The 25103-nt window shown below is 45.6% G+C and overlaps 1 pseudogene across 1 annotated transcript; it reads right to left on the bottom strand.

The window, feature by feature from the left end:
• Positions 1–344: 344 nt before the first annotated feature.
• On the bottom strand, positions 345–20806 carry LOC311131973 (phosphatidylinositol 4-kinase beta-like; annotated as a pseudogene). The gene is made up of 11 exons: positions 20354–20806; positions 5655–5882; positions 5156–5389; positions 4912–5021; positions 4687–4791; positions 2858–2981; positions 2631–2744; positions 2234–2385; positions 1814–1946; positions 1434–1554; positions 345–1281 (listed from the first exon to the last, which is right to left on the bottom strand). The product of its transcript is annotated as a phosphatidylinositol 4-kinase beta-like (transcript).
• Positions 20807–25103: the final 4297 nt, after the last annotated feature.

Here is a 25103-nt window from a genome sequence, read left to right as displayed (position 1 = left end):
TGCCCTTTCCTGATGGTTTCACATACTAGACAGACTGTTGCATGGTGCTTATTCAGTAAGGACAAGAGTCCCTAGAGAATTGAACTGTGACGATAGAGAACAGTCTTTTTTCTATTCATTGCATTTCTATCTATAACACTAAGTGCGTTACAGATGTGCTCTACTGAATGAGCCCCAGTTGTCCAAAACCCAGATTGAAATGAAACTGCACCTGCTATTAAGGATGGGAACAAAAACACATACAACCAGCAGCTTTGCTGCATGCTTGGACCCCTAATAAGAGATTAGTTGGTCCTAGTTCAATTTTCCAGTTCAAGTTTAAACATCGTTCAAAACACATAAAAACCTTGGATTAAGGAGATTTTTTCCAGACAGATAACACTCATACACCAATGGTTGTTATAGTCCTTTTTCCCCTCTCTTCGGGTTGGCTCATTCTTGATAACCACAGAACTTTCAGAGAACAAAGAAAATGTCCATTAGAAAACCTCAGCAATTGATATGTCTTGTGCTTTCGTTGTCGTTACATAGTGGTTTCTCAACTTCTCAAAGTCAATTTTGCTCTAAGAACAAAAATAAGTACATATATTCTATATGTACTGCTTTGTGATGCTCTTGCACAATTGATCTACAGTTATTCATTTTTCATCCATTCTGAGAAAAGTCTTCTTGGCTCCTCTGAATATAGACCACTACCACATTGCCCCTCCCCCTTTTCAATGAAGTACCTTCTCCGATATTGATACTTATCCTTTTCGTGTGTGATTTGAACTGTGCGTTATGCCTCGTTTTAGAACAGTCAATGCGGTAAATGTCCTATGGATAGGAGGACAAGAGGGAGAGGAGGTGCGGACTCCCCCTCCACAAGGCCAAAACAAGGAGGGGGTAAACAGTGGTCCGTCTAAGACAAAGAACATACCGAGTTTGCAAACAGGTCCTGTAGCACTAGTCTATACACAAGTCCATTTTCCTAAATGTGCTGCTATGGCAAGCACACATGCGTGAGTCCATATGCACATGTTCACCACCATCTTTATATGTATGTTTGCTTGCTCTCCCATGTGGTTGTCCCATGTAGTAGAGTTTGGTGTCGAACTGTTCACATGATGCCGTTGGTGAAGTACTGGAAGCCGTCGTAAAGCTTGGTGGTGATGGAGCGCATGGAGCCATCCACCATCTGCTCCACCAGCACCTGTAGCTGCTCCTCCGTCAGGCTCATGTGGAAACGTTCCTTCAGGTAGCGGATGGTGCTGGAGCCATGGAAGCAGGGTAGGTGAGAGCCTGGTGGGGGAGGAGAGAGGGGAGACCCAGGGAGAGGGAGTCAGAGGAGTTCCAATCCCAAGACCACAGAGAAACCAGGCAGATAGATAATGTTTATGGAAAAACACCACAACACACTGGTCATGCTAATATACCGTTTTAGCTAACAGTACCTTGCTGCATGATCTCCACTATTTGGACCACCTTCTCCATGTGTTTGCCAGCAGCTATCAGGCGCTGGAGCATCAGCATCTTGTAGTAGTTGAACATGTCTCCATCCAGGCCTCCCATCACCTGAGAGAACCACAGACAACAGAGGTTAGTCTTTACACATAAAAAACCAACAGGTTATGCAGGCTACTGCAGCTAAACAGCAAACTCGCTAATAGCATCTTTGAACACTAACAAATGTATGCATTTATGCAGTGAACATTTTGTGAGGTTTCTAGCTAGATTGTTAGGCAGCTAGTTGTATGATCAATTCCACAGTGTTCTCCAGTTTACACTTATATGACAATGCAAATTCGCATGCAGTATAATTCATTTGACTCACATCCACAAATTCGCTGGTGAGCTTAAAAGCGGAGGTCTCAAAGCCCAGGTTCCTGGGCGAGCTGGACAGGATGAAGCCAAAGTCAATGTGGATTATGTGGCCCTACGAGTCCAGGAGGATGTTTCCATTGTGTCTGGAGAAAGACAGAAAGGAGATGAGGGATAGGGGAACTGAGTAAAGGGTATAGGAATAGAGGAGAGGGTGGGATGTGGTAGTTGATATCAGACCACAAAAACTGTGTTTACACAGGCAGCCCAATTCTGACCTTCTGCCCAATTATTGGCAAAAGATCAGAATTGTGCAGCCTGTGTAAATGTAGCCAAACAGGCTCAAAGACAAAGGAAGCTAAGAGGGGAAATGGAACATGTGAGTAATGTAACGAGTGAAACTGAAGAGGGGTGAAAAGGGAGGGCTGCCCACCTGTCTTTAACCTGCAGCAGGTAGCAGATGAGACTGTAGCCGGCGCAGCTCTCCACAAAGTTGCACTGGGCGGTGAGGAAGGCCTCGGTGGTGTAGCTGCCGTGCTCCTGCAGGAAGTAGTCCAGCAGAGACAGCTGGCTCTGCTTCCTCACCTGGAGCACAGAAACAGCATTTTGTATGAAATAGCAACAGACACAGTATTCCATTAGAAAAAGCTACCGACACGGCATTCCATTAGAATTAGCAACTGACACGAAATTACTTAGATTATCAAAATCTTTCATCCCAAGAGTTACTGGATTACATAGCTAAACAACTCGGCTTGAAGTTATTGTTAGGCAACTTTGTCATGAGATTTCAAGTGCACAATTGGGTCCATCTCATTTTCTCTGCTCACCTGGTGCAGAGAGACAGCGTTCAGCACGGGCTCGATCATCCCGCTGTCCGATGACATCACCAGGATCTTATAGGGCTTGATCCACAGGGGGACGTGCTCCTGCTCCCAGATGGACTGGAGAGGAAAGGGGAGTAGTGGAGCGAATTAGTGATTGAATGAATGCTAATAAGAATAAATAATTCAGAGCATTTCTGTGGAATGGGACTCTACTGTGGAGAGTCAAGTACCTGTAGCTGGCTGAGCACCTGGAAGGCCAGTAGCTCTTGCCTCAGGTCGTCCCCACACTTCACGATGACCGACAGCAGCCGCCAGTTTGGCAGGTGACCGTACGGGGAGCCCTCCCTTATCCGCCTGAGGGATGGAGAGAGCGGAAAGAAATAGTGAGACACAGCAAATGACTTTACAATGCCACAATGTGTTGTCTTCGCTGCACTAAGTGGGACAGACATGTATCCTCGGGTGGGGGATTGTGTATGCCCATCCATTTTGTCTCTTCTAGTAATTACACTGCTCAAAAAAATAAAAGGGAACACTTAAACAACACAATGTAACTCCAAGTCAATCACACTTCTGTGAAATCAAACTGTCCACTTATGAAGCAACACTGATTGACAATATATTTCACATGCTGTTGTGCAAATGGAATAGACAACAGGTGGAAATTATAGGCAATTAGCAAGACACCCCCAATAAAGGAGTGGTTCTGCAGGTGGTGACCACAGACCACTTCTCAGTTCCTATGCTTCCTGGCTGATGTTTTGGTAGTGGTAGCATGAGACGGAGTCTACAACCCACACAAGTGGCTCAGGTAGTGCAGCTCATCCAGGATGGCACATCAATGCGAGCTGTGGCAAGAAGGTTTGCTGTGTCTGTCAACGTAGTGTCCAGAGCATGGAGGCGCTACCAGGAGACAGGCCAGTACATCAGGAGACGTGGAGGAGGCTGTAGGAGGGCAACAACCCAGCAGCAGGACCGCTACCTTTGCCTTTGTGCAAGGAGGAGCAGGAGGAGCACTGCCAGAGCCCTGCAAAATGACCTCCAGCAGGCCACAAATGTGCATGTCTCTGCTCAAACGGTCAGAAACAGACTCCATGAGGGTGGTATGAGGGCCCGACGTCCACAGGTGGGGGTTGTGCTTACAGCCCAACACCGTGCAGGACGTTTGGCATTTGCCAGAGAACACCAAGATTGGCAAATTCGCCACTGGCGCCCTGTGCTCTTCACAGATGAAAGCAGGTTCACACTGAGCACGTGACAGAGTCTGGAGACGCCGTGGAGAACGTTCTGCTGTCTGCAACATCCTCCAGCATGACCGGTTTGGCGGTGGGTCAGTCATGGTGTGGGGTGGCATTTCTTTGGGGGGCCGCACAGCCCTCCATGTGCTCGCCAGAGGTAGCCTGACTGCCATTAGGTACCGAGATGAGATCCTCAGACCCCTTGTGAGACCAAATGCTGGCCCTGGGTTCCTCCTAATGCAAGACAATGCTAGGACCTCATGTGGCTGGAGTGTGTCAGCAGTTCCTGCAAGAGGAAGGCATTGATGCTATGGACTGGCCCGCCCGTTCCCCAGACCTGAATCCAATTGAGCACATCTGGGACATCATGTCTCGCTCCATCCACCAACACCACGTTGTACCACAGACTGTCCAGGAGTTGGCGGATGCTTTAGTCCAGGTCTGGGAGGAGATCCCTCAGGAGACCATCCGCCACCTCATCAGGAGCATGCCCAGGCGTTGTAGGGAGGACATACAGGCACGTGGAGGCCACACACACACACTACTGAGCCTCATTTTGACTTGTTTTAATGACATGACATCAAAGATGGATCAGCCTGTAGTGTGGTTTTCCACTTTAATTTTGAGGGTGACTCCAAATCCAGACCTCCATGGGTTGATACATTTGATTTCCATTGATCATTTTTGTGTGATTTTGTTGTCAGCACATTCAACTATGTAAAGAAAAAAGTATTGAATAAGATTATTTCATTCATTCAGATCTAGGATGTGTTATTTTAATTTTTTTGAGCAGTGTATATTTCTATGTACCAATCACCCACCTGACTTTCTCCTGCCAGGGCTCCTTGAGCGCCACAGTGGACGGGTCCTCCGGATCTTTCCGGAACGTTGTGGGGGTGTGGGCCAGGTTCTCTGATAGACGTCGCCTAAGACAAAAGAAACATGCGGTTGTAAAACAGCTATCCAGACCAAAACTCTATAACAAGAAAGTCTTAAAGACAAACTACAAGCTAGCAGGGCAATTCTGTCAGGCAGTGACCCTGTACCTGATGTCGCCAGCGGCGATGAAGACAGGCTCCTTGCTCTCCGTGCTGGTGATGCTGTCCACAGAGAACTGGGAGATGTTGTCACTGCTACTGGTGTGGCCTTCTGGGAGCTGGAACCATAGAAGGACCCCAGAGTTAAAAGTACATTCAAATCTGATTCACCTCCTCCTTCCCCAACAACCTAGTCATCAAAATGTGACTTAAAGTCAGACGGTGCCACCATGTGGTTGCCATGGGTACCCACCTCCACTTCCAACTTGCCGATGTCATCCACGGCCCAGGCCTCGTCGTCGTTGTCGTAGTTGGGCACGGTGGAGAAACTGTCGGCGCGCTGCTCGGCTGTGATGCCAACGCACTCCGGGAGGAGGTTGTCCACAGAGCGGGCGCTGCGGATGCATGTCTCCGGGATGCGCAGGGGAATGCCGGACGTCTCGAACCTCTCGCACTCCAGCACCTCCACGTAGATGATGTACGGGGCCTGAGAGGAAGGGGAGAATGAAGAGGTCACTGGAGTTCTATACCTATTTTTGTAAGGTACATTTATGCAGGAAGTCCCATTGACAAAGAGCATTGGGGCCCACTCCATCTAAACTCCAGGCTCCTCAGGAAATGAATAAACTAACAAATGAGTTAACTAATTAATCGTGTCAAACTACTAGGCATTCTGGTCACCTTGTTTTTGGAGCCTGTTGTGTGTGTGTGTGTACCTCCTTATACATGTGTATTACAACAAGTTGCCTCACCTTATCTTTGGAGTTGAGCACCACGGCCTGTGTGTGGGGAATGCGCACCACGTGGTGGTCGAAGGCTGCAGTGGACAGCCAGACGCGGGCTGGCAGCTTGTGGTTGAGCTGTGACAGCTCTGAGATGAGCTGCCAGGTCTTCTGCTCCTTGGTGGGCAGCGTGGCCAGCCGCTTTCCGATGCCCATCAGAGACTTGATGAACTCCCTCTGCAGCGTCAGGCGCAACGGCTACAGAGAGGAGGAGCAAGGTTAGGAGGAGGAGAGCTGGTTAGAATCTAGATCAAGACAGATGTCTTTTTGTGTTCTGAAGACATTTACAACAAGCTACAGCAAATAACAAGTGGCACATCTTTTTTTTAGGGTCCTTCCTTGAATGACTGCACACACAAAAAATAAAATAAATAAATAAAAAGAGGCTGAGAAAGGAGGGAGGAAGATGGGTATGATGGGAATTGAAAGAAGGATGTTTTAGGAGCGGAATCTGAAGAGAAAACCCAGGGGAGGTATAAGACTAAGAATGCATGGGCACAGGGAGAAAGAAGCAAATAAATTAAATTCTGTCAACCCATTGCAGTACCACATACCAGCACCAGAGATCAGTACCACAATGGTTAAAATGAGAGAGACTTGAGCGAAACCCAGATACCAAACAAGCTCTTGGGCCTTGGAGATGTTTAGTCAACTTATGGTGTCCAATATCTTCATATTTAAAAGTATGAGCAATATTCAATACCATTATAGTAGGTCAAAGTACAAATCTAGGAAGTCCTTTGTTCTACAGTCCACCATTAAGGCTACTTTGAAATTAGATAACATCTCAATCATAAGGTTACTATATGAAAAAAAGTACTTACATTTTGTTTTGTTATGGAAACAAGTTCCAATTAAGTAGGCTAACATATGGGACAGTTAACATTTTTGTTAAAATACTTAACACACAAGAAAAAAAGGTTAATTTGTTAGTTCTTAGTTAAAGGTAGACTCAGTGAAATGTATGTTGCCACGAGCAGCACAGGAGATATTGAGATGAGCGAGATAAAATACTTTGCTCACACAGTCGCACTGTTACAGCATGGTAGCCAAGGGACCAAAACAGCGGAGAAGTTGAGCCTCGCACTTCAACGCTCTTAGTTGTTGTGGAAATTGACCCACTATGCTGTTTACTTTCTGCATCTACGTCATCCCACTGAGTCTATCTTTAATACCAGGTAGGCCAATTTTTGCCACATGAACTACTGCCAGTGGCGTATTTGTTGCTTAGGACTACCATGTAAAATGTGTAAACGTGTGTAATTATGACTGACTTTGACTGACTCTCCTTCAGTAAAGGTTACTCCAGGTGTCTTTACATTTAGCTGAGTCTCCCCATTCCAAAACTCCCAGAAGCATTTTTCAAAAACATGAAGCAAGTTATCCGATTACAGAGAGAAAAACAACACAAGGGGTTGAGACCATTGCACTACATGCCAATGTCCATACTTTTATACCACAAAGAAATCATGCCCAATGCACACATGTGCTAGTTGGTGTGGACATTGAAACAGAGCCTAGAGGTGGCGTTGACACACAGATTAGGGCTAGGGCTGTTGCGGTGACCTTATTACCGTCAGTCACGAGTCGTGACCGCAGTTAAATTCCCGTTGGTAAAGGTACTCCCAATCCAAAACTGCGCAAATGAACGGTGCTGATGGATAGCCTACCAAACTTGCTAATGGCCTGGAACTCAGTGCTCTATTGTCCCTCTAATCACATCATGATTTAATTTGAATAATCTGAATGATGAGGACAAATAATTATGGGAGTTACAGTTCCTGTTCCGAAATGGACACGGGAAAGCCCCGGACCCAATATGCATACATTTTTAAAACCTCTCCCGAACGGACAACTGGTCTGATCCGAGTGAGGGAAGCAGCAGAAAAGCCAATTGTTTTGATACTTTATTCAACCGGACCCATGGGAGGGGAGAGAGCGAGAGCGAGGCTGTTAGGGAGTGGAGGCTGTTAGGTGTGTGCGTGAATGTATGAGTAAGCACCATGAGCCTGAGAGAGAGACCGCAACCACTGTTAACTTCTTGCTAGTTATTTATCATCCAATCCGATTATTCAGTACCTGTCTTGACTGTATCAAACTGAGAGAAGCTAGCTAACTCGGCTAATTGAGCCTAGCCATAACATTACTGCGCTTTTCACCGTCCTACCGTTAGCCTACACATAACTCCACTCAGACTATTGTCACGACCCGGTGCGAGAAACAGTCACTAATAATTGTCAGAACCCAGAAGATGAGGCAGACACAGCAGTACTAGAGATGGTGGTTTAATAAAGAACAAAATCTTCAGGCAAAGAAGCTAAATCCACAATGTCCAAAAATAAAGCCAAGAGGCACAAAGAGGAAAACCTCCAAAAACAAAAGAAACTCCACAAAGTGGTAAAAAACTGCAGGGAAAAAAACAAACCTCAAAAGACTACTCAAACAAAACACAAGAACTAAACCAGAGAACCTCTGGAAAATCCCACCAGAGAAATATCTATATAACACAAGGCTTGGGCTGGGGCTGGGTGCTAACTTACAAACACTGAGCAAGGAACTGAGGAACACACAGGGTTTAAATACTAACAAGGGAATGACCTACAGGTGCAAACAATAATTAGAGCAAGAAAAACAAAAAGGTACAAAAAGGTGCAATGGGGACATCTAGTGACCAAAACCCGAACAGTCATGGCCAAAACCTGACAGAATCCCCCTCCTAGGAACGGCTCCTGACGTTCCTACCAGCCTTCTCAGGGTGGAGGGCCCTGAACTGACGAATGAGGTCAGGGTCCAGTATGTCCTTGGCAGGAACCCAGGAGCGCTCCTCGGGACCGTAGCCTTCCCAGTCCACCAGATACTGCCAGGACCGCTGCACCCGGCGGGAATCCAGTATCCGGTGGACGGTATAAGCCGACTGGCCACCGATGACACGGGGCGGAGGGGGAGGTCTGCCTGCCGGGATAAGGGGAGAAAAAACAACAGGTTTTAATAAAGAAATGTGAAATGTTGGATTGATCTTAAGTGATCTGGGTAAGTGCAGGCGAAAAGTAACGGGATTGACTCTCCTGGCAATCTTAAAGGGACCGATGAACCTTTGGGACAGCTTGCGAGACTCCACCCGTAGTGGTAGGTTCTTAGTTGAGAGCCATACTCTCTGGCCGGGGTACAGGGTAGGACCGGGACGGCGACCTCTGTTGGCTTGTCGTTGGTACTGCTGAGAGGAACGCAGAAGATTAAGACGTGCCTTCTTCCACGTAAGCCGACAGCGTCTGATGAACCTCGAGGCTGAAGGCACTCTGACTTCTGCCTCCTGGTCCGGGAACAATAGAGGCGCATAGCCAAACTGACACTCATGCGGGGACATACCAGTGGAGGAGGAGCACAAGGTGTTGTGCGCGTACTCGGCCCAAACAATGAAGGATGACCAAGTGGACGGGTTGTTGGAAACCATGCATCTGAGGGTGGTTTCCAGCTCCTGATTCATCCTCTCAGTTTGGCCATTGGACTCCGGATGGTACCCTGAAGATAAACTGGCCGTGGCCCCTATGAGTTGGCAGAAGGCCTTCCAAAACCTTGAGGCGAACTGGGGACCTCTGTCGGAAACCATATCTTGCGGAATCCCAAAGACTCGGAACACATGGTTAATCACCAACTCAGCTGTTTCCTTGGCAGAAGGTAATTTGGTCAAAGGAACAAACCTGGCCGCCTTAGAAAACCTGTCGATGATGACTAGGATCGTAGTATTACCATGGGACGGAGGAAGGCCAGTAATAAAGTCCAACGAGATATGGGACCAGGGTCGGTGGGGAATAGATAGAGGGTGAAGGAGTCCTTGAGGGCGGAGGTGAGAAGATTTGCCCTGGCAGCACACGGAACAGGCCTTGATGAAAGTGGCAACGTCTTCTTTTATGGTGGGCCACCAGAACTTACGCTGGATGAACTCCAAGGTGCGGCCTACGCCCGGGTGACAGGTGAGGCGAGAGGAGTGCCCCCACCGAAGGACTTGGGACCTTGCTGCCTTGGGAACAAACAACCGATTAGCAGGACCTCCTCCAGGGCCCGGTTCGAAGGCTTGAGCTTGTTTCACGGTATCCTCCACTTGCCACGATCTTAGCGGCCGGAAGGACAGTCATGTCAGTATCTTCTCGAATGGCAGGAGAGTAGATTCGTGACAAGGCGTCCGGTTTGAGATTCTTCGACCCGGGTCTATAGGTGAGGATAAACTGAAATCGGCTGAAGAAAAGAGACCATCGAGCTTGTCTGGCGTTCAACCGCTTCGCCTGCTGGATATACTCCAGATTCTTGTGGTCCGTAAGCACTTGAAACGGTTGAGAAGCCCCCTCGAGCCAGTGTCTCCATTCCTTCAATGCCATCTTAACCGCTAGGAGTTCACGATCCCCCACATCGTAATTCCTCTCGGCCGGGGTAAGCCGGTGAGAGAAGAAGGCGCAAGGATGAAGCTTCTTGTCTTCACCCCTCTGAGACAGGACAGCTCCAACCCCAACCTCTGATGCGTCTACCTCCACCACAAAAGGTTAATCCGCCGTTGGTAGTGTCAGGATGGGAGCAGAGAGGATGCGCTGCTTGAGTCCTTGGAAGGCCGTCTCAGCTTCTCTTCCCCACAGAAACCTTGTGTTGCCACCCTTGGTTACCGCCGAGAGAGGGGCTGCCACCGAGCTGAAGTTCTTGATGAACTTGCGGTAAAAGTTGGTGAAGCCCAGGAAACGCTGAACTTCCTTAACGGACTTGGGGGTGGGCCAATCCGCTACCGCCTCTACCTTCTTGTGTCCATCTGGACTCGTCCGGGTTCCACTATAAATCCCAGGAATTGTACTCGAGAGGAATGGAATTCACACTTTTCCGGCTTAACGTACAAATGGCTGTCTAGGAGGCGTTTGAGCACTTGTCTGACATGCTTAGTGTGTTCCTGAAGGGAGCTCGAAAAGATGAGGATGTCATCCAAGTAAACAAACACAAAGATGTTAAGCATATCCCTAAGCACATCGTTTATGAGCGCTTGGAACACAGCCGGAGCGTTGGTCAGGCCGAAGGGCATCACCGAGTATTCGTAGTGACCAGTAGGCGTGTTGAAAGCGGTCTTCCACTCGTCCCCGGGTTTGATCCGCACAAGATGGTATGCGTTCCGCAGGTCAAGCTTAGTGAAGACAACTGCTTCCTGGAGCAGCTCAAAGTCTGTGGCCATAAGAGGTAGCGGGTAGCGGTTACGGACGGTTATGGCATTGAGTCCCCGGTAGTCGATGCAAGGTCGTAATCCACCGTCTTTCTTGGCCACAAAGAAAAACCCTGCTCCCGCCGGCGAGGTAGATGGACGCATGAGGCCTGCTGTCAGAGCGTCCTTGATGTAGGTATCCATAGCAGCTCGTTCGGGAGGGGAAAGGGAAAAGATCCGACCCCTGGGAGGGCAGGTCCCCGGCAACAGGTCGATGGTGCAATCGTAAGGTCTATGGGGTGGTAGTTTGGTGGCCCTCTGTTTGCTAAATACCAGTTTGAGGTCATGGTAACACTCGGGAACTCGGGACAAGTCGATGGATTCTAGAGACTCGGAAGGAGAACTCTGGGAACTCGGGAAGATACAAGTGGCTTGGCACGTAGGACCCCACTGCTTGATAGTGCCCACAGACCAGTCGATGTGAGGGTTATGGCTGTGAAGCCAGGGATAACCAAGGACGAGAGGAAACTCGGAACAGGAGATCAGATGAAAGTTCATCACTTCCTGGTGTTGGGAAACTGAAAGTCGTAAGGGGGTAGTGGCACGAGTGACAAGTCCAGATCCCAAAGGACTTCTATCCAACGTAGTAACCCTTATGGGGTCACTTAGAGGTTCAGAAGGAACGCCATTCTCCTTCGCCCAGATCCCATCCATGAAGTTACCTGCGGCTCCAGAGTCTACCAAGGCTTGAAGAGAAAACTCGTGGTCGTCCCAGGAGAGGGTAACTGGAATGAGCAGGCGGGAGTTGGATGGATGGGAGGAGGTTATGTTTCCCGTTACAGTCCTCCCAGGCCTGCACGGGAGAGTGCGTTTCCCTGGAGCCCGGGACACGTGGAGCGGAAATGGCCCGGTTTGCCGCAATATAGACAGCATCGCTCCCTCATCCGGCGGTCTCTCTCAGCCTGGGAGATGCGTCCAACCTGCATGGGTTCTGGTGGAGCCAGCGAGGATAAAGGTGGAGACTCGGAGCTGGAACCGATAGGAGCTGGGGTGAGCGGTCTATGGTTTTGTTCTCTCTCTCTCAGACGCTGGTCTATGCGTGAAGCCAACTTGATAAGGGACTCGAGGTTGTCCGGTGGTTCCCGAGTGGCCAGTTCATCTTGGATGGTGTCAGAAAGACCCTTCAAAAAACACACTGTGAGCGCCTCGTCGTTCCAGCCACTTGCTGCTGCCACAGTGCGGAACTGGATGGCATAGTCCGTCACGCTGCGCCGACCTTGGCGGAGAGTCAGGAGCTGTTTGGCTGAGTCAGGGCCGTTGGTAGGACCTTGAAACACTCGCTTGAATTCTTCAGCAAAGGTAGAGTAGCTGGCACAGCAGGGACTTTGGGCATTCCACACAGCAGTAGCCCAGGCTAGGGCCTTTTCCGACAGCAGGGTGATGATATATGCTATCTTGGACCGGTCGGTGGGAAACGACGATGGTTGCAGCTCAAAGGAGAGAGAACATTGGGTGAAAAACCCCTTACAAACACTCGGATCCCCTGAGAACCGTTGGGGAGGCGGCAGACGAGGTTCAGCCAGGGGATTAACTGCCAGGGGCCCTTGAATCGGATGAACTGGAGCAGAAGCGGTTGCCGGGGAAAGTCGATCCGAAATCTGCTTTATGGAAGTCAGCATCTCTGACAGAAGTTGAGAATGTCTAGCCATTAAGGCCTCTTGCTGAACCAGAGCAGCTTCGTGGCGTTGGACAGTCCCCTCATGGTGGGACAGCATGGAAAAAAGATCCTGGGTACTGGCTGCCTCTGGGTTCATAATACTGGCTCAGTGTTTCTGTCACGACCCGGTGCGAGAAACAGTCACTAATAATTGTCAGAACCCAGAAGATGAGGCAGACACAGCAGTACTAGAGATGGTGGTTTAATAAAGAACAAAATCTTCAGGCAAAGAAGCTAAATCCACAATGTCCACAAATAAAGCCAAGAGGCACAAAGAGGAAAACCTCCAAAAACAAAAGAAACTCCACAAAGTGGTAAAAAACAGCAGGGAAAAAACAAACCTCAAAAGACTACTCAAACAAAACACAAGAACTAAACCAGAGAACCTCTGGAAAATCCCACCAGAGAAATATCTATATATCACAAGGCTTGGGCTGGGGCTGGGTGCTAACTTACAAACACTGAGCAAGGAACTGAGGAACACACAGGGTTTAAATACTAACAAGGGAATGACCTACAGGTGCAAACAATAATTAGAGCAAGAAAAACAAAAGGTACAAAAAGGTGCAATGGGGACATCTAGTGACCAAAACCCGAACAGTCATGGCCAAAACCTGACAACTATAGCATAAATAGCAGCATACCCGTTGGCTTTTGGTCGTTGTAGCCTCTCATTTCACTTTTAATTCCATCTTCCATTGATTAGATCTCCCCCTCTCCAAATCATCAATATATAGAGTTGCATCATGCAGCCCTTTATGTTTTGATTTCTAAGACATTCCCTGGATTATAAGCCTATCACAACTAAATCAATAATGGATTTTATTGTGATGGCTATATTAAAAAGTCCCTAGTTAGGCCTATTCAAAACCACAGATTTTCCAGGACGAGGAACCTGTATTTCATAGCATTTCCTTGGTCTTTTTGTGTTGACAGGCAAACCAAGCAGCTTCCTTAGCATTCTACTTTTGTAGTCAAATGTCAAAATGCCTTTCCTGTGAAGAAGTGTATTTTCTGGATCATGACCAAACGTCATGACTTCCTGACATTACTTCCAGAGTGGACAGGACGTTCTGTTGAGGAAGGGTCCCCGAGTGTTACTGGGATCGGATTTCCCTATTCAAAACAACTGATTCTGGACCCATGCTTAACGAGGCAAAATAATTGGTGTTCCAAACAAATAAAGTGGCTGGGTAACACTTCCCAAAATGTAATTCATAGATTTGAAAAGGTAGAGTGGATTCCTGCTCTATCATATAGAGTCGAGTCCTGTTAGGGCTGGCACATTTACCGTATACATATTTTTTTAACCTTTATTTAACTAGGCAAGTCAGTTAAGAACATATTCTTATTTACAATGGACAGCCTACACCAGCCAAACCCAGATGACACTGGGCCAATTCTGCGCCGCCCTATGGGACTCCCAATCACAGCAAGATATGATACAGCCTGGAATCGAACCAGGGGGTCAGTAGTGACGCCTCAAGCACTGAGATGCAGTGCCTTAGACCACTGCGCCACTCGGTTATGGATGAAGCAAGCACAAAAATAAAATAACCTGTCTTTTTTTTTGTGGAAAAACTGTTCATGGACTCAACAACATGATGAAACTTTGCTCCTTGCTGAAACAAGCAAGGTGTTGTAGTAAACGAGTCTTCTGCTCTATTGCACTCCATTGTAAAGTGCAAGGGTGACAATGTACACTACATTACCAAAAGTATGTAGACACCTGCTTGTCAAATATCTCATTACAAAATCGTGGGCAAAATCACAATAACAGTACTTACAGTTTACCGGGGAAGCTCTAGCAGGGCAGGAATTTGACAAACTGACTTGTTGGAAAGGTGGCATCCTATGACGGTGCCACGTAGAAAGTCACTGAGCTCTTCAGTAAGGTCATTCTACTGCCATGGTTTGTCTATGGAGATCACATGGCTGTGCTCGATTTTATACACCTGTCAGCAACAGGTGTGGCTGAAATAGCCAAATCCACTAATTTGAAGGGGTGTCCACATACTTTTGTATATATAGTGTATTTGACCGCAACTGGATCCAAATAACTGAAAATGTAATTCTCATGCTGATTAGATTTTCAAATATGTAATGCATTTCAGGAGTCTAGCCTAAAATGAGCAATTAGCTGTAGGATACTTTCCGGAATGTACCTGTATAGACAGTAACTGCTCACCCAATAGACATGTAACCAAAGTACACGTTGCTGATGACAACTGCCTTGGGGATAGAGTCGACAGGGAGACCGAGCCTGAGGCTTGGGTTACCTGCAGAACACAACAAGGTGTGGCAGAAATGCATTTTCTCTGTGTGCATGTACGTCAGCAGTAGAGCAGACGTCCTTTGCACTTGTTGTCCAGGTGATTGTTGAACACAGGGCGACGTGTTAGAATACCATTTTGTAAGGGCGGAGCTAATATCGGGTGACAACGCATAGCTCCTCTGTACTAGCCTATCTGATGAGGAAGTCAGTCTAAAGACCTACAACTGATTTTACAGCAGTCAAATCAATGTTGAGGCATTTGCCTGCCACCGAACGTCTTTATGTTCAAGTGAATAATGCTGGGCCCGACATTGATGCTTGACCGAACGGATAAGTAAAAAATAATAAATCACGCTAAAAATCAAACAATTATGCTACCCCAATCAGAATTTGATCAAAGTGTCCTCTGTTATTGTAGGCCTACAGGCACGAGTGGTCTTTCAATCATGCAGTCGCAAGATGTGTTTTTGAGATCAAAGCGAGACTAGCTCCACGTGAACATGTTGATATTTAATGCTAGTTAGTGAGCTATTTACCCAGTTATAGCCAATTTTTGGTCAGCAATGAAAATCTTGGAAAAGTCATGGTGTGTCCATCACCTGCATGTGTTCAAGTGGGTAGTTGCCAGAGGAGAGAGGGGGTGAGAGACATTGCGCAGCAGGTAAAATAATGATATCGCCTATAGACTAACTAGATAGCCATTTCAAAACATAGTGAGTGGCTGGTTCTCGCTAGTTAACTATTAGCATGTATTAATGTCATTGTCATGTCAGATGTCCTATATCCAGATAAACTTTCCACCGGCACTCACGTATAACCGCAAATGGCCGACATGCAGTTGATACAGGTGTGTTGATGAAACCAATATTGCATACTCCGGTTGTAAAACAGTCTCTCAAACGCTCAGAATTTGCTAGCATTCTCCTCTATTCAATACTGGCCATGTAATTCTGACATATATATACACACACATATATACAGTGGGGAAATAAAGTATTTAGTCAGCCACCAATTGTGCAAGTTCTCCCACTTAAAAAGATGAGAGAGGCCTGTAATTTTCATCATAGGTACACGTCAACTATGACAGACAAATTGAGGAAAAAAAATCCAGAAAATCACATTGTAGGATTTTTAATGAATTTATTTGCAAATTATGGTGGAAAATAAGTATTTGGTCACCTACAAACAAGCAAGATTTCTGGTTCTCACAGACCTGTAACTTCTTCTTTAAGAGGCTCCTCTGTCCTCCACTCGTTACCTGTATTAATGGCACCTGTTTGAACTTGTTATCAGTATAAAAGACACCTGTCCACAACCTCAAACAGTCACACTCCAAACTCCACTATGGCCAAGACCAAAGAGCTGTCAAAGGACACACAAAATTGTAGACCTGCACCAGGCTGGGAAGACTGAATCTGCAATAGGTAAGCAGCTTGGTTTGAAGAAATTAACTGTGGGAGCAATTATTAGGAAATGGAAGACATACAAGACCACTGATAATCTCCCTCGATCTGGGGCTCCACGCAAGATCTCACCCTGTGGGGTCAAAATGATCACAAGAACGGTGAGCAAAAATCCCAGAACCACACGGGGGGACCTAGTGAATGACCTGCAGAGAGCTGGGACCAAAGTAACAAAGCCTACCATCAGTAACACACTACGCCGCCAGGGACTCAAATCCTGCAGTGGCAGACGTGTCCCCCTGCTTAAGCCAGTACATGTCCAGGCCCGTCTGAAGTTTGCTAGAGTGCATTTGGATGATCAAGAAGATGATTGGGAGAATGTCATATGGTCAGATGAAACCAAAATAGAACTTTTTGGTAAAAACTCAACTCGTCGTGTTTGGAGGACAAAAAATGCTGAGTTGCATCCAAAGAACACCATACCTACTGTGAAGCATGGGGGTGGAAACATCATGCTTTGGGGCTGTTTTTCTGCAAAGGGACCAGGACGACTGATCCGTGTAAAGGAAAGAATGAATGGGGCCATGTATCGTGAGATTTTGAGTGAAAACCTCCTTCCATCAGCAAGGGCATTGAAGATGAAACGTGGCTGGGTCTTTCAGCATGACAATGATCCCAAACACACCGCCCGGGCAACGAAGGAGTGGCTTCGTAAGAAGCATTTCAAGGTCCTGGAGTGGCCTAGCCAGTCTCCAGATCTCAACCCCATAGAAAATCTTTGGAGGGAGTTGAAAGTCTGTGTTGCCCAGCGACAGCCCCAAAACATCACTGCTCTAGAGGAGATCTGCATGGAGGAATGGGCCAAAATACCAGCAACAGTGTGTGAAAACCTTGTGAAGACTTACAGAAAACGTTTGACCTGTGTCATTGCCAACAAAGGGTATGTAACAAAGTATTGAGAAACATTTGTTATTGACCAAATACTTATTTTCCACCATAATTTGCAAATAAATTCATAAGAAATCCTACAATGTGATTTTCTGGATTTTTTTTCTCATTTTGTCTGTCATAGTTGACGTGTACCTATGATGAAAATTACAGGCCTCTTTCATCTTTTTAAGTGGGAGAACTTGCACAATTGGTGGCTGACTAAAAACTTTTTTTCCCCACTGTATACACACACACACACACACTACTGTTCAAAAGTTTGGGGTCACTTAGAAATGTCCTTGTTTTCAAAAGAAAAGCAATTTTTCGTCCATTAAAATAACATCAAATTGATCAGAAATACAGAGTAATACGCGCTTTCTATTCTGGTTAGAGCGCTGTTCTGTGAAGGGAGTAGTACACAGCGTTGTACAAGATCTTCAGTTTCTTGGCATTTCTCGCATGGAATAGCCTTCATTTCTCAGAACAAGAATAGACTGACGAGTTTCAGAAGAAAGTTCTTTGTTTCTGGCCATTTTGAGCCTGTAATCGAACCCACAATTGCTGATGCACCAGATACTCAACTAGTCTCAAGAAGGCCAGTTTTATTGCTCCTTTAAAATCAGCACAACAGTTTTCAGCTGTGCTAACATAATTGCAAAATGGTTTTCTAATGATCAATTAGCCTTTTAAAATGATAAACTTGGATTAGCAAACACAACGTGCCATTGGAACACAGGACAGATGGTTGCTGATAATTGACCTCTGTACGCCTATGTAGACATTCCATTAAAAATCTGCCGTTTCCAGCTACAACATTAACAATGTCTACACTGTATTTCTGATCAATTTGATGTTATTTTAAAAATGGACAAAGAAAATGCTTTTCTTTCAAAAACAAGGACATTTCTAAGTGACCCCAAACTTTTGAACGGTAGTGTATATAGAAACAGAAATAATTTGTGTAAAGCGACAGCTGCATCTGTAGTTAAACTCATCATGTATGTTTACATTGAATCCCACTCTGGGGGGGAAATGGTGCTATCTGAATCCACCACAGTGCCCCAGCCCGGCGGCTATGTTGCCAAGACGACGCGAGGTGGGCAGGAAGAGGGAAGTATTGTGGCGGAGAGAGCATACCTGGGCACTGACAGCTGAGCCCAGACTGTAAACAAAAAAGGGCTGTAATGCAACACCCACCCAATCTGCACTGCGGGGGTGGTCCCACTCACATTACAGCGCGGCTCAAAATTGTGGACATATTTCACAGCATTCTTCTTCCTCTTCACTGTGATTGGTGCCTCTTGGTTTTTCCTCACTGTTGCAATCCAGCCAGAGGCCAAGTAAAAAGATCAAAACAAAATTAGTCAGGTCAGTCCTTAGGCCAATAACCAGGACTAACAAGATGGCGTGTGAAGCCTTATCAATAAGGACTATCAGTACAGTATTTATTATCAAAGCAAAATGGACTGCTTGGCATCCAACTAGTGATCACTGTGTACTAATACCACAGAGTTTCTAAACCCAGAGGCGCAACACGCGAGACTTCCCATAATGCTTGCGAAGCAGACTCAGCAGACCAGACCAGGGTTTGGTAAGTTAATGGGAGATGTGAAAAATGTATTCTTAGTTGTTAAGTTTCTCGAAATCTAAATGCAACACAGATTCAAGCTAGGCTTAAGTAGCGGAAACTGTCATTACTACAACCTCATGAAAGTGACAGGTTTTTATTTGACAAAAACTTTGATATAAAGTTGTTTTTGTTGAAAATAAAAACCTGTCACTTTCATGAGGTTGTAGTAATGACAGTTTCCGCTACTTAAGCCTAGCTTGAATCTATGTGCCTTTGATTTGACGGCCTGCACGACCGTTAAACCCGACAATGTGTTTCTGCACATGAGCTTAGCTAGCTAACGTTGCCAAAACATCACCTACAAGCGTGATCGGGGATTTCTATTGGAGAAGCAGTTTCTGCCCATCTTTGCTAATACATCCTAAAGAGCAAAGTCAATAAAGCGAAGTGCCCTTGAACTCCTTTGGGCTGTTGGTTGCATTCTGTGGATTGTTAATGTGCTCCACCTGCCCTACAGGATTCTTCACAGCACAGACACAGATTAAACAGGGATCACTGGCCACAACAACATCAGCAGGGAGGTTTGATGCAGGCATACGTGGGGAAGGGAGGGGAGGAAAACAGAGTGAGGGAGAGCGAAAGAGAAGGAGAGGAGATTAGCTGAGAGAGGGATGGGTAGAGGATTTTAAAAAAGGATGACAAAAACAGGCACAAAAAACAGAATAGAGAGAGGTGAGAGAGAGACTAGAGGTGAGAGGAAACATTGGTAGTAGGGAGAAAATGCATTACACAGCAAATGCCTGGGAGAGTCCAAGAAAGCTTTGAACGAGGGGAGAGGGACCGTCTTTCTGCTATAGTTCAGGACCTTGGCCCATCTAAAACTACCCAATTTGATTTCTCATAAAATAACTGATCCCATGATGAGAGAGAGAGAGGACTGACAGAAGGTTGCAAGCCAGACAATCAGTGAGACCGAGAGAAAGGCCAGACAAGAGGAAGCAGAAAACTTCCACCAGAACCATATCGCTCGTCAACACTGACACAAATCATGCCCCAACACAAACATGCTCACAATAGCATCTGCTAAACAATCTAATGTCTGCAATGATAGAAAGTGACCAATTTTTTCACCAAGCCCTCCATTCGAGAGGGACCCACCCTCAACCTCACTCTGACACCAGCTGCAGAGCAATCTGGCTGAGAAGTCCAGCCAAAAAGGAGAGGGAGGACACTGCACGCCCAAAACAATAGGGAGGGAACTCTGGAGATGTGGGACAGATGCTACCTAACCCCACCCCCTTCTTTATTAGTTAGACTGAGGGCACACTCCAGCATGGCTGATCCAAGTTTCCCTTGCTGAATCCCACAGTGTTATGTAGGACAACCATTTACTACTGACACACAGATGGAGAAAAACTTGGTATTCAGGTTACTCAGGTTTTCCTGTGCTTTATCATCCATAGGGACTATAAAAGAGAACATGTATGCAACAGGCCTACTATTAAAGATTAAAAACGTACAAAGACATTCTATACTCTACAACTCTGATCCCACTCTCCCTTCCCTCTTTTTGTATGACAAAATATGTTAAAAAAGGTACTCACCTCATCGTAGCCGCTTTCCACCTTGGGGTTGCTGGCTGTTCTCCTGAGGCTACTCCCCAGGCTTGTGCAATGCGTGGCGTCCGACTTGGATCGCTGATGTGTCCGCTTGGAAGGCGAGAGGTAGGCATCGGCAGGGATGATTTGGCTGTCGGGGGCCGGGGGCGGCTCCACGGTGTGCCGCTGGTGGTGTCGAATGTGGGCAACGTCCCGCAGCCCAGGGCTGGCGTCCGCAGCACCGGCGGGACCCACACCTTTAGAAGCTGAGTGGGGCTTTAGTTCGTCTGAGAGGATTACCTTGCGCAGCTTGGTGCCGCGCGAGTGGCACTGGGTAGAGATGTGCATGTCGGAGGAGTAGGCGCCGAGCAGCCATGCCGTCTGCAGGGAGAAGGCAATGCTCTGGCGGCAGCGGTGCACCACGTAGGGCCGGATGGCGTCGGCCATATCCTCGTCCATATAGGAGATGCAAAAAAGTTTGGTTAAAATTACAGCTAAAGTTAAAGATGACTATATGGGAGTAAGAGAAGAAGAGTCCCATTTAAAGGTCCAATGCAGCTGTTTTATCTCAATTTAAAATAGTTTCTGGGTAACAATTAAGTACCTTACTGTGATTTATTTTAAATTAAAATGGTCAAAAAGAAACTAATAGCTTCTTAGCAAAGAGACATTTCTCAAGCAAGAATTGTCTGGGAGTGGTGTGAGTGGGGAGGGGAAAACGAGCTGTTATTGACAGCGGTTTGGAGGTGTGATGTCACCAGGCAGGCCAACATTTCGTCTCACCACCATAGAATGACATTTCAGGCGTCTTTTAAAATGGCTCTTACACTAAAAATGGCATTGTAATCTTTCAGAATTTCACTGTTATTCCAACCTCAGTGTGGAATATATATAAAACACAGGAAAATCATGTTGACTACACTAAGGTTTTTAAGCAAACCTGGGACTTGAACCAACTATGAGAAGTCGGCATTTGATTTACAGTACTTACGAACAAAGGTCAGTTCAGGCGGTTACTGCAGTTTTGCGAAGGTCGGATATACAGACCCTTTTGAAGTAGCTTCAGGGGGAGGGAATTTCAGCAACACACTACTGTACTAGACCACACCTTGAAGTCTTAATCGTCGCCACTTCTTGCTTTGTATTTAATTTGTCATGTCAGTAAAGGAAAATCTAAACAAACTCATGGTGTCCAATGACTAATTTGTCTGGTGAATGTCATTCATTATTTCACAATTGACTCATTCAACCAATATGTAATGATACTGTACACAGCTGGTTTTATATCTGTTGTTTTTACCTGCCAAGCTCCATTTTCTAATTCTTGTGGAAACGTTTTTGAATGTTCTTAAAGGGTTACAGTGGAACCGGACACTAAAATGGAAGTTACTCACGCATACAAACACACAGATTTATTTTCCACTTGTTGCAGGACCATTGCAGTTTTTCCAAAACCAATCATAGGTTTTTCTTCCCTTGCAGCCTCTTCTCTTCTGGCTGCCTTTGTGTTCTTTGGTTTCCACCTTTCTCATATCTTCCTTTGTCTTGAGGTCCTCCTGTTTCTTCTAGTCAGCTTTAATCCGTTTCTGTGTAAGTTTGTCCCACTCGTTCTCACTCTTAAAAGCAGCCAGATACTTGTTTCTGACTACCTTGACCCATTTCTCCTTTATGAAATCCTTCTGGGCCTTCTTAAACTTCATATCTTTGTGATGCCTCTTTTGTCCCAACTTCTTGTTCTTCTCCTACTTCTGTCTCTCATTTTCCATCTTTTTCTGCTCCATCTTTGATGGCTCTTTCCATGACAGACCAGGGGAAAGCTATTATCCTATTGATGTCACTTGTTAAATCCACTTCAAATCAGCGTAGATGAAGGGGAGGAGAGGTTAAAGCCTGGAGACATGGATTGTGTATGTGTGCCATTCAGAGGGTCAATGGGCAAGACAAAATATTGAAGTGCCTTTGAACGGGGTATGGTACACTGATACGTTCTCATACTTACAGCTATACATACTCACACTTTCATACTCACATTCACACACGAACCCCACCTTCAACAGATCTGATCACATACAAGGCCCCTGGATAGGCAATCGAGTAGGCTACTTCCTTACATCAAACTAGATGTAGCTCCGGCGCTGATGTGCTCTGGCATTTGCAGGACAGAGCGTACTCACCAATTCTTGCCCTCTCACTGTTTATTCTCTTCCCCTTGCGCCTTATCGCTCTATATTTGTATCTGTTTATGCAACCTATCTTCCTTGGCCATGCATGTATGTGATAGAGACAGAGATACTAATACTTTATGGGAATTAACCCTGTTCTTAGAATCAGCACTGTAGAACATAGCGTGTATAATAAGTATAGTGTTAATTGCAGTATAGCCTAGGTTGCCTCTGGCTATGAATGTTTCTGTACTTTTATCAGTACATTTTTGGCTAATAACATAGACCTAATAATTATTGTAAATGTGTGTTTACCTTGTGTTATAATAACCTATTTTCAATTTAAATGATAGGACTGACTGAAAAGCTGACTTCCTCCATTATAGGCTCCTGGTTGTAATTATTAAATGTGTAAGCCCACAACAGCATTGCTGTTAGATAGCTTCATTTATTTAGTTAGCTATACGAAATTAATAATAGCCTAAAACGTATATTAGCTGTATGGCTAGCTTTATTCAAAATAGCAGAACATACCTGCCAGGCGACAAGTCAGCTCTCCCGCGCTGCCTCTCTTTACGCGAAAATCGTCATGCAGACTTGTGCCCTCATGGAGATTCCGTGCAGTGGATAATTAATACTGAGGTATTAATTTGTGATACTTCACTAGGCTAAAACAAGGTTTACTCGTTCATTCGTGTCGGTCAACCACTGAAAACATAAATGTGTCAAACTTTGTCTGCCTCTTCTTATCCATTTGGTGGAATTTCAACCATGCTCCGTCTTCTCTGCTTCCCACCCCTCCTCGTGCACTTCTCCAATCCTTCCTCTCAGTCTCACAACAAGAGGATAATGCTAGTGTCTCGTTTCCCTTAGCAACCAGTTGCTATAGGAATATTCCTTAGTAATTCAAAGTGTTGATGATGATGATGAAGAGTCCAGATGTATGACCACGATAGTTAGATTAGGCTAGTTATTCAATCAAACACATTTATTTTACAATTATAGACCCCTAACCTAGGAAGAAATGTGTCTCTTATAAACGTCTGTGTGCAGTTACAGGTAGCATACTCCAAAAACTAGAGAAAATTCGACAAAAAATATATTAAATCCACCTTTTGCAAAGTCCTCGGCATTTTAGCTGTGCACATCTCACATTTCCCAACACGGTTGCAGTAACTAGTCGTTTCTATGCGAAGCGGCTGCGGCCGCTTGTAGAAGTAGCCTTAATGACAGCACTTCCCACAGTGCGACCAAAAGAAAGTCTACACATATGCAAGGGGTATTTATCGCTCAATACAAAAAGTGGATTTAATATTTTTCTGAATATTCTGTTTTTTGGAGTTCCACCTGCAACTGCACACAGATGTTCATAAGAGACAAGTTTCTTCCGAATCGAGAACAAAGAAAGTATTGTCGTATATGATGAATGGTGGCAATTATCGCTGTCAACAAAGAGTTCGCCATACTGCATCGTGTTAGAGGCTTTTATTAAAATCACGAATTTACAGCATAGATACAGACTCGCGATGTCCGGAGAACGGCTCCCAGATTGATATGGCCGTTCTGCCGTCTCATCGTTTACCCCCTATTTATAAACAATGCAAAGGGAGGGGCTACTCCCTCTTCTGGCCAATCACCAGTCTCCCCTCGGGCGTCACCCTCCAAGCGGCACATTTCAAATAACATCATAAAACATCCCCCCTTTGGCCTGAACAACCAACATTCCATTTCGTCATGAAAAACATTTAACAAAGGCATAATCTTCAGATACGATATTCCCCCCTTTCGAGACGAAATAAACGTCTCGAAAACAAACAGAATAAGATTATGACTATCAACCATTTATCTCATTGAACATTCTTAACCTTAAACCCAAAAACATTCTCCTCTAGAGTGTAAATACCTTTCTATGAAATACCTGTTTATGAAGTGTGAATACATTACTATGACCTATGAAGAAATCTCTATGGAGTGTGAGAGCGAAAAACTGTCCAGCAGCCATCCATCCATATCAATCAAGACAGTAAAATTCTCTCACGGTCCCTCTGCCCCAGGCAACCACCGTCGGTACTCCAGATAACCTCATTAACCATGTAAATGCATTTGAAACTATGATGTAATTAAATACACATGTAAACAAAATCCTATCCATAAATATCCATTGTACGACTGGTCCACCCATCGAATCGTACAATGAATCTCTCCCTTCCTAGACCTTCTGTCCCTAACCCCATCGAAATAAACAAAAGCATCTAAGATCCTCATCTGCATTCAATAACATCAAACATCATTCTACTAAAATCAATACCTAAGAATATGACACAATTATGTATTACACATGTCTATATTTCATTGCAGACACTGGAATGTAGTCCACTACACTTCCTCTCCCTGTAGTGTCCTCTTCCAATGGACTTGTTGATGATGGAATCAGCCACACCCTCCTTGTTACATCTCCTCCAGTCATATTGTCCCTTCATATTGTCTTTGTTTGAGTATTCCAATCTCCACATGTTCTCCCAAATGCCTCTGGAAGAAAAAGAAAAAGACCAAACAGTATCTTTCCCAAAAAACACTTTCAAATTAAACATCAC

Source organism: Coregonus lavaretus (assembly GCF_964263955.1).
Source record: "Coregonus lavaretus genome assembly, chromosome: 7".
Lineage (NCBI taxonomy): Eukaryota > Metazoa > Chordata > Actinopteri > Salmoniformes > Salmonidae > Coregonus > Coregonus lavaretus.
The sequence above is the reverse complement of the archived record's forward strand: the minus strand, read 5'-3'. Positions and strand labels throughout refer to the sequence as shown.